General features: G+C 35.3%; 1 long non-coding RNA gene across 4 annotated transcripts in view; it reads left to right on the top strand.

Moving 5' to 3' along the window:
- LOC103789138 (uncharacterized) overlaps positions 1-14959 on the top strand; it is a 278802-nt gene that overhangs the window by 61664 nt on the left and 202179 nt on the right. For all 4 annotated transcript variants that reach the window (XR_013529546.1, XR_013529545.1, XR_013529544.1 and 1 more), the window contains exon 4: positions 9993-10203. This is a non-coding gene — a long non-coding RNA (uncharacterized LOC103789138). The remainder of the gene's footprint in view (positions 1-9992; positions 10204-14959) is intronic.

Genomic DNA, 14959 nt, shown 5'->3' on the forward strand with positions numbered 1-14959 from the left:
CCTGCCCAGCTAGGATGCAGACTAGCCACTGTTTGCCTGCCGAGGCTCCGCCCTGCTGTCGTGAGGCTTGCCCTGGCTCCGCTGTTCTGCTTTGTTCTCTGCCTCGCCCTGTGGTGGAGTCTCTCTGTTGTAGCGGGTTGCCTCAGCAACGGCAGGCTGCATCAGCAGTGGGCGTATATCTCAGTAGGGACGGGTTGCCTCGGCAACGGCTGGCTGCGTCAGCAATGGGCGTGTATCTCAGTTGGGGCGGGTTGCCTCGGTAATGGTGGACACCCCTCCCCCACAGAGTGTCTTGGGCCGTCTGCATGGGGCTTGTTTGAAATCGTGGTTTTGTTTGTCCCACTAGGCCACCCCTAACGCTCTGTCCCTGCAATCCCCTGGGCTGGCTCACTGTCCAAGTCTAGCTCAGTCTCAAGTCCAGCCCTCTCACGTCTCCGATTGCCGGTTCAACAGGGCACCCAGACAAGCGTGCCCTGTGGGGAGTGCTGGGCAGGGCCAACCGCCGCCACCCCGGCTGCCGGCTTCGCCAGGCGGAGGTTTTGCATCTCCTCTTCACTTGGGAATTTCCCCGTTCCGTGGGCAACAAAGATCAGTCTGGAAATGCAGCTCAGACTCACCTCTCTGCGGACACAACGAGAGCTCCAATCCTGGGTTGTTCTCACAGCCCCATCTTGAGTCCCCTCCGTCTGTACTCTTTTTTTTAACTTTCTTCAGTCAACATAATACTGAAACTTACCCTTGCTGTTGCATGTCAGCAATTCCTTCATCCCTTCCTCCCTCCCTCCCTCCCTTTCTTCCTTCTCTCCCTCTCCCTTCCCTCCCTCCCTTTGTTCCTTCCTTCCTTTCTTCTCTCCCTCTCCGCTCCCTTCCTCCCTCCTTCCCTCTCTCTGTTCCTTCCTCCTTCCTCCTTCCTTCTTTCCTTCCTTCCTTTCTCTCTCTCTCTCTCTCTTTCTTTCGCTAAGTAGTATTCATATCATAATTTGTTTAGTCATTTATCTGTTAATGGAACTTTAGGTTTTTCCAGTTTTAGGCCATCATTAATAAAGCTGTTATGAACATTTGTATACAGATTTTTGGTGAATATATGTTCTCGATTTTCATTGGTAAATATCCAAAAATGGAATTACTGGTCCAAATGGTAAGTGTACTTTAATTTTACACAAATTGCTAAACTCTTTTCCAAAATGGTGTACTTTTACACTTCTATCATCAATGTATAAAAAATTTCCTTTTTATTCATAACCACGGTGAATATTGACAGTTTAAATTGTTTTTAGCCATTCTAAATGCCTGTCTAGAAATATCTCATTGTGGGCCTATTTTTTGTATTTCCTTGATTACAGATTATGTGGACCTTCTTTCCTCCTATTTATTAACCATTTATATATTTTCTTTTGCAATAAATCAGTCAAATCTTTTGCCCATTTTCAAAAAATTGGGATGCTTCTTTTCTTATTACAGAGTTGTGGAAACTTTACATGTATATATTTTGGATATGAGCCCTTTATCAAATATATGTATTACAGATATCCCACCACATTCCTGTCTATGGCTTACATTTTAATTTCCTGATTTTCTCTTTTAGAAAGTTAAAAAAAATTTTTTTTTATCAAGTCAGATGTATTGCTTTTTTCCCTGTTTAAAGAGTTTGTCTTCTTGGTCAATCTAGCCAGATGTCTCTAATTTTACTGATCTTTTAAAAAGAAGTAACTTTTAGATATTTTGTTTTTCTCTGATTTTTCTTCTTCTCTATTCCACTGAGTTTTTCTCTTGCCTTTATTATTTTCTTTTTTCCATTTTAGCTTAATAGTCTAATTGATTTCTAGCTTCTTATAATGAAAACTTAGATCACTGATATTACATATTCTTTTCTAATATAAGCATTAAAACTATAGATTTATCTGCAGGTAATAACTTAGCTGTATCCCATAAATTTTGATATGTTATGTTTTCATTTTCATACCGTTTCAAATATTATCTTATTTGCCTTTACATTTTTTTCTTTAATTCATGGGTTATTGAGAAGTATATTGTTTAATTTCTAAGTATATGGAGATTTTTCATATATCTTTGTGTTAGTTTCTTATTTAAATTTGTTGAGGTCAGAGGGCATACTACAATCATTTCAATCCCTTTAACTTATTTAGATTTGTTTTATGTCTCAGCTTATGTTCTGTCTTGGTAAGTGTCCAATTTGCATGTGAATAAAAGCCTATTCTGCCATTGTTGGTATATGTCAATTAGGTTTCACCTTGGTTGATAGGGTTCAAGTTTTCTAGACTGATTTTCTGTCAACCTGTTTTATTACTAGGAGAGAGATGTTTTTACATTCAACTATAACTGTGGGCTTTCCCATTTCTCCTTTCATTTTTATTAGTTTTAATTTTATGTATTTTTGAAGCTATATTATAAAGTACATACACATTTAGAATTGTTACATCTTTTTGATGAATTGACTCTTTTATACTTATGAAATGGCCTTATTATTCCTGATAGTATTTTTTGTTCTGAACTGTATTTTGCCTGAAATGAACAGTCACATAAGCTTTCTCTGTTTAGTGTTTCTGTGGTATCTTTTTTTATATTCTTTCACTTTTAATCTCTGTATATTCTTATATATAAAGTGTATTTCTTTTAGACAACATATAGTTGTGTTTTGCTTTTTTATCCAATGTGATGATCTCTGCCTTTTAATTGAGATGTTTTGGTCATCTGTATTGCGTGTAATTATCAATACAGTTAAGTTTAATCATTTCATCATATTTGATTACTATCCTAAATACTTCTTTATTTTTCCTATTTATATATTTTTACCATTTCATGGCTTTTTGGTCTTAATCAAGTATATTTAAATATTCTATGTCTGTTTTTTGCTTAGTATCAATGTGGTCTTTTTTTTTTTTTGTAGTAATTACTCAGGAGTTTTATAAAAAGCACCTTTAACTTCTTTAGTCTGCCTTCAAATAATATACTACTTTATGTATAATGTAACACTCTTACCACCATAGATTTTATTTGCATAAAATTGTGTCATAATTGTGTTAATATTGTCACAGATTATATTTTTACACACACATATTAGCCTTCAGTACATTGTTGTTACTGTTCTAAACAGTAGATTTTAAAAAGTAAATTACAGTTAAACAAAGATTTCTGACATTTGTCCAAATACGTCATTTTCAGAGCTCTTCATTTTTGTTATAGATCCAAGTTTCCATCTGATATTCCTTTGCCCTTGAAGAACTTCATGACATTTCTTTTAATGTATGTTTTCTAGTGACAAATTCTCTCAACTTGTGTTTGTATTTAAATGCTTTTAGGTCATCTCCCTGTTTGAAGATTTTTTCTGTATATTAGCTTCTAGGTTGACATTTTTTACATTCAGCACTTTAAAGGCACTGTTTCATTGTATTCTTGCTATAGCTAAGAAGTCACTAATCATTCTTGTTTGTTTCCCTGAATTTAATGTTTCTTTTTATTTATGGCTGCTTTTAATATTTTCTTTTTATTACAGATTTTCAGTAATTTGATAATGAGAGGCCTTCCTGTGGTTCTCTTTGTTTTTATTTTGCTTCTTGAATGCATGGGCATTTTGGATATATGGGTTATAGTTATCATCAAATTGGGAAATTTCTGATTTTATGTCTTCAAATAGTTTTTCTCCTGGGATTCCATTTACATACATGTTAAACTATGTGATATTGTTCCACAGTCACTGAATTTTCTATTTTTATTTAGCTTTTTTTCTCTGTGTACTATAGTTTGGATAGTTTCTCTTGCTATGTCTTCAACTTCTTTGATCTTTTCTTCTGTAATGTCTAATTGGCTGCTTTTCCCATCTAGTGAAGTTCTGGATATGAACTTCAGTTCTGGAAGTTCAATTTCACTCTTCTTTAGTTTCCATATCTCTTGTTCTTATGTTCATGCTTTACTAACTTCATGAACATATTTATAATAGCTGTTTGAATATTCTTGTGTACTAATTCCACCATATCTATTATTTTGGTTATGGTCATATTTAGTATTTTTTATTGGCCACTGAACACTGTGAATATTACATTGAAGAGTCTGTGTATTTTGTTTTCTTCCATTTGAAGAGTGTTGACTCTTGTTTTGAGTGCCAGCTAGATAAATAGAGGTTTTGTTTAAAATTTTCAGGCTTATTTTTAAGCTTTCTTAGTGTAGGTCTAGAGTTGCCTGTCTTCTGGAGCTAGTTTAGTTCTACGACCAAGGTGCAATATTTTTTGAGTCTCTGTTGTATAGTAAAAATGTTCTAAAAAGTCTCAACTCTCTGGATGACTGGAATTTCAAATGTGGTCTCAAAAATGTTTTCAGGGAGACAGCTGGGGGATTGTAGAGCTCACTTCATTTTCCTGCTCTCTTATAGAGAATATAGTCCTGTATCTAAAAAGAGTTGTTTCTTATATTTTATTCACTTTCTAGTTGTTCATAAAAAGAAATTAGGTACATGTTATTTTGTCACTGCCAGAAAAGTAAATTTGGTCATCATATGATTAAAAAGATTCCTTTTTATTGACTTTCAATTTTCAACAATGAACATACATTAGTCAACAAATATATACCATATTATTGTGTGAATTTCCTGTTGTTTCTGTAAAAAATGAGTCTTTGAAGAATACAAATTTATTACTTCAGAATTCTGTAGGTCAGAAGTTCAGCAAAGTCCCACTGGACTAATATTAAGGTGTTGAAAGGGCTGCATATCTTTTAGGGGTTCTAGGGGAGAATCTGTTTATTTGCTTTTACAGGTTGCCTGCATTCCTTGGCTCATAGCTACTTTTTAAATCTCAAATTAGGAGGCATAGCATCTTCAAATGCCTCTGTAACTCTTACTTTCTTGTCTTCTTTTACTTAAAAGGACCTGTGATTATAGTAAGCTCAACTGGATAATCCAGTGTCATCTCCCATCACAAGATCCTTAAATTTATCATCTTTGCAGACTCTTTTACAATGTCAAGTAGCATATTCAAGGTCCCAGGGGTTAGGAAATGGACATCTTTGGGGAACCATTATTCTGCTGACCACAATTATTAAGTTTTTTGGGGGGGGGTCATGAATTATTGGGAGAATACATTATCATTCTTAGAATGTAGTATAAGAAGAGATAATCTATTGAAATACACCCCACATGCTCTGGACACAACACTTAGACTTTGATAACGCCTAAGAAAATTTAGCTATTCATTTTCCTAAGGCCATGTAAACTTCATATGTCTGCTTATGTCACAGTGGATAATGCCTAGTCCACAAGGTAGATGGCATATTTACAGTCTATTGAATTTTGCTAAATATAGCCCTAACTATTTTGTTTTCAAGTCTTTGATTTTCTCTAATCTACCCTTGAATTATTGATACAGCTGTAAGCATATCCGAGAGTAGTAATTTGTAGAGCCATTACTACTCCCCAAGTACTGTGCTGAAAATTTTATTCTTAAAAGTTATAATAGCAAAACATTCTCCCTGTGACATTCTGTATCTCTAGGTGGGACCATGTTTTTCCCAACTGAGACTTAAAACCATTGTCTCTTTTGTCTGATATTTATCCTGATTTTTGCTTCATCCACTGAATCAATTGTCAGATTTGTTAGATTTTTTCTCCCAAGAAATCTCTCTAAAAATTTCTTGTATATTTGTTTCATTTTAATTCCCACAGCCATCACTGTATTTCAGGACTTTGTTCCTGTATTTTAATTATCACAAATGTTTCCTAATGAGTCTTCTTGCTTTTATTCTTTCTCCAAACCACCATGCTAGATGGGTCTTTCAAAAGATTCATTCTTACTAAAATATTTTTAGACTCTTCTCAATTTCTGTAGGGTAAATGTTTAACTCTTAGTATGATGTAAAGCCCACCACACTCTCATTTTAATAATTTAATTTCTCCATGTCTTATCACAAATTCAACCTCCTTTTATTTTGCTCACCTTAACCATTCCAGTTTTCATCAACATGAATAAATTTTTATGGTGGTCTTATGTAGAAATATTTTAGTAATTTATCAAACTGTGTCTTGATTTATCTTTCTATAATTATATACCTTTTATGTTTTACATTCCAATCAAATTTTTGAAGGGCAGAATTCATGTTTTACAGATCTTTGAATCCTTTATAATATCCAATACTAGCATTTAATACACATCTAACTTATGGGTAAAAGAATGGGATTCAAGGCTAGATTTTTTTCTGGGGTTTCTTTTCACAGAGACAGGGGGGGTCATATGAAATAATCAATGTTTCCTAATAAGTAAGTTTCAATAATACCTAGTGTGTATATAATTTTTAGTTTTGAAAAAACTAATATTTTGTTTTCATATCTTCATAACCATTCTTTAGGGTTAGGATATATATCCCCATTTTAACAACTATATGATCTCCATTAAGCAGTTTAATCCATGATGAACAGAGCCAGGTCTCCTTCTTCTGTGTTCTTCTTTTCTACTCTCTGGCCTCTCAGAATTTCTTATTTTATTTAAACGTTTTAAGTCTCCATGCAACCACCATAGTAACCACACCGACTATGTTAATCATTTCTCTCTAAAACTTACCTCATTCTTTTGGTTCTCTTTTGGCAGAATAATCTTCCTGTAGCTCATGAATCAAATCTACTTTGTTTTTATAGTAGAACCTAAAAGACTCCTTACTATTTTTACCACACAGCCTTGTATCCTCCATTACTCTGTTCAGTTTACTTTTTTTGTATAATACAAATTAAGAAATGCAAAGTCTATTTGGATTGTCTTAAAATTGTCCCACATATCTCTAGGGTTGACTCATTGTTAAAACCCCATAGAAACTCCAGTTTGTTTGACTAAACTCAGGACTGGGATTTGGGGAATTATGATAATTATGGCTCATCTTATGATCCCAGGCCAAGTAATTCATTTTGCTTTGCTTTAGTTGCTTCATCAGCAAAAGGGAAAATCTATTGTGTGTAACCAGAAGGTCGAATATAAAGGACAGAAAAAGCTGTGTGCAGTTTGTGAGCATAAGGATACATATAAAAGCTAAGTATAGTCATTTCAACTGCCACAGGGGAATGTGGTTTTTAGATCTTTCTTCCAGGAGCTCCAGCAATAAATATATTTCCCAGCCCCATTTTCCACACAACTCACATAATACATTTTTAGATAGTAAAACTGAGATATTTCAGGATCTCAAATATTGAGATATTTCAAGATGCCAATAATATTAGTGATGCTGCTGCTGATGATGAAAATGGTAATTACCATTTGTTGAGCCTGTGTACCATGTTTTGGGATTTATTATCAACACTGTCTTTATATAAATCTGTGAGATATATATTCTTATATCCCTTATGCAAAAAACAAAAACCAGTGAAGCTCAGTCAGCATAAGTGGCTTCTTTGAAGTCACAGAACTTGTGAGAGGCAGAGCTAATCTTCATCTCTCTGACCCCAAGCTTGAGCTCATAACTAGCATGCTGCACCACTTCCACCACCACCAAGGGACTAGGTACACATCAGTGAGCTGTGAAGAGGGAACTACTCTTGTTCTTTGTGACAGTTTGACTCATTTGATAGTGGCTAATTTAACTTGTTGAGCTAATGATATTTTAAGAGAACATACATTCTAAAATAACTGCAAGTTTTAGCTTACTTATATTTTGGCTTCAGTATACGATCCTATACTTTCTTTGCTGCCTGGCCGGCCTTCCTTCCTGCCTGCCTGCCCGCCCTCCCTCCCTCCCGCCCTCCCTCCCTCCCTCCCTCCCTCCCTCCCTCCTTCCCTCCTTCCCTCCCTCCCTCCCTCCCTCCCTCCCTCCCTCCCTCCCTCCCTCCCTCCTTCCCTCCTTCCCTCCTTCCCTCCTTCCCTCCTTCCCTCCTTCCCTCCTTCCCTCCTTCCCTCCTTCCCTCCTTCCCTCCTTCCCTCCTTCCCTCCTTCCTTCCTTCCTTCCTTCCTTCCTTCTCCCTCCTCATTTTCTTCTGCCAATTTAATGGCTTTGGACTTCAACTGTAGTGGACTTCAACTGTAATACAAGATTTATTAAATTATTGTTTACTTCCAACACCTTTTCACCACATCTCCGTTATGTTATAGCAATGTTTTGGAAATGTTCAGGACAAACTTATGGCTTTCTTGACATGGCATCTAATTTGAGATAATACCAGTTATTAGGCAATGTGTTACTAATATTAGAACTTTTATCTAAGCAGGTGTTCCCCAAGTTCATTGGTATTGAGGCAGAGTTTAAGACATTTTGGCAACACAACAGGGAATCTACTTTGTTCTTAAAACAGAACCTAACCTTCGTCTCTTGGCTGCATGGCAAAGAGAATTGGCACACACAACTGCACACAGATAGGCAGTCACACAGAAGGCTCAGAGTTATTTATATATTTATTGGCCTCCTCTCTTGTGGAGATATCAAGACTTTTGGCTCTTATTAGATCCTACCAACCTATTCATTCATTCCATAACTGAACAATAAGCATGGGAGTGAACAAACATATAAACTCTGTAATTTCATGGGGCTTATCCAATATGTATATGTTAGCCATATTTGACGATCTTTACAAATCCTAATATAGGCACAGGACTCGTGGGATTTGGTGACAAAACTCACATTGATATTTTACGTTAATTATCATATAAATATTTTTAGTTTGCTATTCCTTGGATAACGTATTTCTCCTTGGATAAGTTTGGTTTACCTGCATTTCTCATTGTGACTGTTGTTTTCTTCAAAAATCCAGTACCCCTCCCAATACATTCTTCCCATTCTCATGCTTTAATATTCTTGAGAACCCTCTCAGGTTTCATTTTATAGATGAGGAAATTAAGACATAAAGAAATTAGATAACTTTCTCAAGCCTACACAGCTGGTGAGTCATAGATGTAGGATTTTGTTTCAGATCTATCTGACTTCAAAAGTTGCTTTGTCAACTACAATTTATTCTTGCATCATTTAAAAAAGTTTCCTCTATGCATACACCACGAAGTACTTAATCACATGGTATTATGACTTCTCTGAGCTAGTCTGTAACTACTGGCACAGTTTACACTCCGGTCTATAAGCATGGGAATGATGAAGCATATATCATTCTTAGTGCTCCTTTCAGCTTATGATGGTTCTGATCCATTGCAAAATTTAGAGTTTCTAATATCATTCAGTTTCTAGAGAAAAATTAGCCATGTTCACTGGAGAATCTTTTGGTCTTCTGCTTAACCATTTCTACTTTGTAGCATACCCAATCCATCCAGCAGAAACTTTGGTCTATAAATACCCCTGAAAATTTTGAATGACTGTATATAATTATCACTTGCTAAATTGTCTGTAGAATTCCTTTTCTTGGGAGGGGAGGGCATTTGTGAGCTATCCAAACTGCCAGTGTCCCTAGTCACATCATATATAACTTCTCATCGAGAGCAGATGAATAAGAACATTATCTTTTCTAATAGCTGTTCTGAACTTACACATTTGTCTAATACTGCCTGAGGTGAGGGTACTGGGCTTTGAAAGTGACCTTATATAAACAAACTGAGTTATTTTTAGAGACATACATGGGTTCATAGCACACAGGAAGAGTGCATGGTTAGGAAGTATGAGACCCAAGCCTGATTACAGAATCACAAGAAAGAAGAGTGAAGAGCAGTGTGGTACAATAGAAAAAGCACAACATCAGATTTAGGCCACCTGTTTTACCTTGACAAAGTTAATGTTTCTGGGCCTAGGTTTTCTAATTTATAAAATTGGGTAAATTATACTATGCAGTGACTATATACAAGAATTGCCAAGGAGATTCTTGAAAACATAGATTCCCAGTTTCCATTTAAAGATTCTCATTTAGAAGATCTGGCTTTGGACAAGGAATCACTCTATTTTAACCAGTTGCCCAGGTGACTCTCTTGCATATGGTATTGGAAAAGAGATTGTGTGCTAACCACTCATTGATTCTAAAACTCTATGCTCCTATGGATTTTTGGTTTTACCCTTGTCTTTTTTCTTTTTAGGATACCCATCACAAGGAGAGGAGGGCTACCATCCCAGCTGCAGGCTCTCATTCGAGGTTTATGCTGCAGCCAGCAGTGTCCTTGGAGTCTAGTTCAAAGCTGAAGAGAGTGAACCATGGAGCTGGGAGCCACTGGCAGAGGGGCTGGCCTGAAGGAAGGGAAGTGTTTCAGCCAGAATGTACTGATGTACGACCAGGAAACCACAAGACTGGTGAGAACCTTTCCAAAAGTGGGCTTTATGATCAAAGAGGTATAGGAAACAGCTCTGCCAAGAGTCCTTTCTGCTCCTGGCTGGAACCCTGAGCTTCTGAGTCTCTCTGAGTTGACTCCCCAAACCAGATGCTGTCACCCAAGCAGCCATTACTAAAGCATTTTTTTTTTGCTTTGCTCTGAGGTGTCCCCACTGGTAGGTGCAAGTGAGTTACTATCTCTTTTTCTCTTTTGTGTTTCTTTCTTTTGGCAGAAGTTGCCATATGATTGCTCATTCTGAATTTTCAGAGGCCATAGGTTACTGGATTTATGCCCTTTGCCAGCTGACTATTGTTTGGTGCTAAGGGCCTGTATACAAATACCACACCCCCAAACTCTTATCAATATCTAGATCACCGGATGTGAATCTCTCAATAACCTGGACTTAACAGGGTACTAAAATAAAGATAACTGGCAATGCCTTCATTTCTTACATCCCAGCCAATAGTCCTTCTCCCAGGATAGTCTTCCTTTTGTTTCTCCCAAGAATAGACTCAACTAGGGATTACATAGTTGTCACAGATATAAATCTTATCTGGATACAAGGTCAAAATAATTGTGTTCCTGTGGCTTCTTTTTTTTTTTTCAACCAGAGTAACTACCAGTTGCCATGAAATAAATCCCATCATTATATGACAGATCCAGTAAGACTAGCAGGATAACTGAACCATGTCCTCAGAGCTAAATGATGGAGAAATTGGACTGGCCGCCATGGAGCACTTCAAATTGATTGCTTAGTAATGGGATATTTTTCCTGGAAAGACAACAGAATCATTCTGAATTGTTGGTTCTGTCATGGGCATAGGCTCCCATATACAGGAAAATAAAGAAAGTGTGATGAATTTTTCATCTGGCCGTGTGCCTACTTTCTTGCTTTCTGCAGGCCTCCACTTTTAGTCTGCAAGCTCCGCCTAGATTATCAATCACTATTGCCCATGTGGCATAAAACTTACAATTTAAATATACTTCTTACCAAACTCTCAGCAAGTATGAGGTAGTCAACAGCTTTTTCGAGATAATAACCTGAGTCTTAGCTTAGGTTTCAGTCATTTTAGGAAACATAAAAAAATTCAGTCTCCCACCATACACCCTCTGCAAAGATGTCAGAGGTCAAGTTTCGGGAGAGTCCACACACAAACTGAGCAGTGATGGTAAAATGTATTTTGAAATATTACTCCTCTGGGACTGTTATGTGAAGTAGAAAAAGACACATTGTGCTGCAGTGCTTTTTGGGACATACCTCTTTTTGGGAAGTGCTAACTTTATACTCTGCTGACACCAAACATTTGAATATAAAACGTTATTTTTTCTCTCACTCTGCTCCAATTTTGGCTCAGCTTATCCTACCAAAACACACTTCAAAAGACTTCTTTATAGAAAGAATGTTTCAAAAATATAATATTTACATCTGTTATTTCAATAATACATGCTCTGGGACTCTCTTTATGAACCATTTTCCTTTCTTTGCTCCCATTTAGATGTATAAATATTTAATTCTAAAGCTCTAAGGAATAGTCAGCCAATTGGGTCACTGAATTGTGAACATTCCTAACCCTATAATTTTGTCTGTAGCAGGAACCTCCTGCTGTGGAACTAACTGCTAAGGGATTATAGCAATGTAATCCTTAGACTGTTCCATCTCAAGGTTACTCTGAAGTGGAGGGAAGGAAGCCGTTTTAATTTTGATAAAATAAACTTTATTTTGTAACTTTATTATTTGTTTGTCTTTTTCCTTTCAACACTTCATAATAGATGTATCTGGTAATTTGAAGCTAGCTTCTTTGGTCGAGGTGCCCTAAACCACCCCATATTCTTGTAGCTTTCTTAAGAGGCCACACAGCATTTGTTCCTGTCATTACAAAGTGCAGAGCTTGAATTTTCTACCTCTCATGAGCCACAAACTGACTTTTATTAACATGTTCAATTAGGTGCAATCCTAATGGGTGGCAACAGAAGATGCATGGAAATTGTCATGCCCCCTATGTATGCTGGAAATGTCAGACCATGTGCAAAACTTTAAGTTGCTTTTCTGCTTCCTAGGCTTTGCCCACCAGATCTTTATTTCAGCAATTATTGAAGCAATTGCATTTAAGGTTACAACATGAATTTCATGGGAACTCCCTGTATGATATAAATGGAAACATGTTCCTAGGAATAAAATATCTTTATGAGTGAAGTTTAATATATTTTGAATCAGGCCCAAAGAGATCTTGGGCTGTGTGCGAAGAATAAAGTAAAAATTCCATTAATAAAATTTTATGGCTGTATGGGTGGAGAAATCTTTCCCAGGTTAAAAATATTTTCATGTTTTTTCTCAAATTAAAAAAAATGTAAAGTTATAGTCACTTAAAACTAAGCCTAATTATTAGAATATAGATAGCCAAATATTTTTGGAGATAATAGGGCAAACATGTTTTAAAGTTTTAAAATGTCTGTAACTTTGACGAAGAAATTATACTTTTAGAAGTCAACTTAGGAAATACAACTTGAAATGCTAGATAAATTTAAAAAAAAATCATTTTGATGACATTGGAGAGCTATAAGGCTGTCAAAAATTGAGAGATTGTAAAAAAATTCAAGATAGTCAAAATGATAAAAGAACCAGGAGAGGAGCCTGAAAGTTGGAGCTGTCTTTCCTATCCAGATCAACATTGAGAAACTGAGGGCTGCTTTTGGCAGTTTCATGGGACTGAGGGAACAAAAATTAGATATTAGAATCTGTGAATGTGTCAGGGACCTGATAAACAAACTTTTTAGTTAAGATCCCTAAAGAGATACAAATTGGAATTAATGAACAGAGTTAAGTCCTTCCAGTGACTGAAACAAACTGTCATGTCAGTTTAATCCCTTATTCTATTAAAGCAATCTTCCTAGGCTAATAGTCCACTGAAAACAAAATAAATACTCTATGGAGGGAGATAACATTACCAAAAGCATAAAGGTATCACTAAAATATTTCATATACAATGTTATCATTTAATAAAATATTACCACACTTTCCAGGAGGCAATGGCAAATGATCAAAACTGAAGAGAAAAGAAAAAAAAAAAACAGGAAAAAAAATGAAACAGACCTATAGGAGAGACATTTATTAGAGTTATCAGACGTGGACCTTTAAATAACTATGATAAATATTCTAACTAAAAAGGACAACATGAAGAGAATTGGTACAGAACTGGAATCCAGAAAAATAATTAAATTGGAATTCTAGAGTAGAAATGCAATACTGAATTTAAAAATTGATGTGTGGGTTTAAGAGCCAATTGGACATAGCCAAAAATAGAATTAGTGAATTAGAAGATAAGTCAGTGAAACTATTCAGAAAAAAGTATAGAGAAACAAAGTAAAGGAAAGCATAGAATATAAAAGACAGATAGGAAGTAATGAAAATATCTATCTAATGAGTAATCACAGTCTTAGAGGAAGAAAAAGAGAGAGAATGGGGAAGATGCAATATTTGAAGACATAATGGCTGACAATTTTCCAAAACTCCTGAAAAACATCAAGACATAGATTCAAGAAGAGTTATGAATTCCCCAAAGAAAATGATGAAGTAAACAGCACCATAATAAAAGAACCATAATAAAGCTCCTAAAAACCAAAGAGAAAGAAAAAAGTGTTAATAGCTCTCAGATTTAAAAATTATATTGATTTTATTGATTTTAAAAAAGAATAACAAATTGCTTTTCAATAGAAATGATAGAAGCTAGTAAATAACAAAGTATTATATTCAAATAGCTAAAAGAAAATATTTCCTACCTCAAACTCTAAACCTGATGAAATTACCTTTCAAAATTGAGGCAAAATAGACACATCTCCAGGCAGTCAGATACTGAGAGTTCTCATAATAATTGTGTGTTTGTGAAGGTAATTCTAATGGAAATTATAATGGCAGAAAAAAAAATAATTCTACATTGAACCATGGGACTGAAGAAAGAAAGAGAAATTAAAACAGAATACAAAAAATGGAAAGGATAAACACAAATGCTGCTCGACTCATGATGGGATTATATCCCAATAAACCTATCATAAATAGAAAACATGGTAACTTGAAGGTGCGTTTTTGACTTGCAATATTTTCAACTTGTAATAGGTTTTTCCAAATGTAACCCAATCATATGTTGAGGAGCATACTCAGTGAGTACTGGTTTTGCACCATTTTAAAATAAAAAAAAATCATAAGTTGAATCATTGCAAGAACCATTTGTATTTACGTGAATCTGAATAATAATAATGTTGATGTCTTGTGGAGTTACAGAATACATATAGAATCAAAATATATGACTTTGAAAGTACAACATATGGATGTGGATAAAGGAGTTAAAGTCCTAAGGTATTTGCATTAATAAGAAATGGTAAAAGCAGTATTTTATACAAGCCTTTTATATGTAAAGAATGTGTTATAATATCTAGAGTGACCACTCATAATAGTTAAATCATGTATAATTAATTAAAAGACAAAGAAAACAAATAGTAAAATGACAGGGTTGAAATCAGATATACCAGTAATTATATTAAATGTGAATGCAGTAAATATTTCATTTAGAAGACTAATGTCATCAGATTTGCATTAAAAAGACACACAATAGTAGCTGCTTATAAGAGACAGTTTAATAAGCATACAAAAAAATTGAAAGTAAAAAGGTACAAAGATATATACCATGCAAACAACAATTTAAAGCTGGTACATTGGTGTTAGCATCATGCAAAGAAGATTT

The sequence above is a fragment of the Callithrix jacchus genome, chromosome 18, assembly GCF_049354715.1.
Source record: "Callithrix jacchus isolate 240 chromosome 18, calJac240_pri, whole genome shotgun sequence".
Taxonomy (NCBI): Eukaryota; Metazoa; Chordata; class Mammalia; order Primates; family Cebidae; genus Callithrix; species Callithrix jacchus.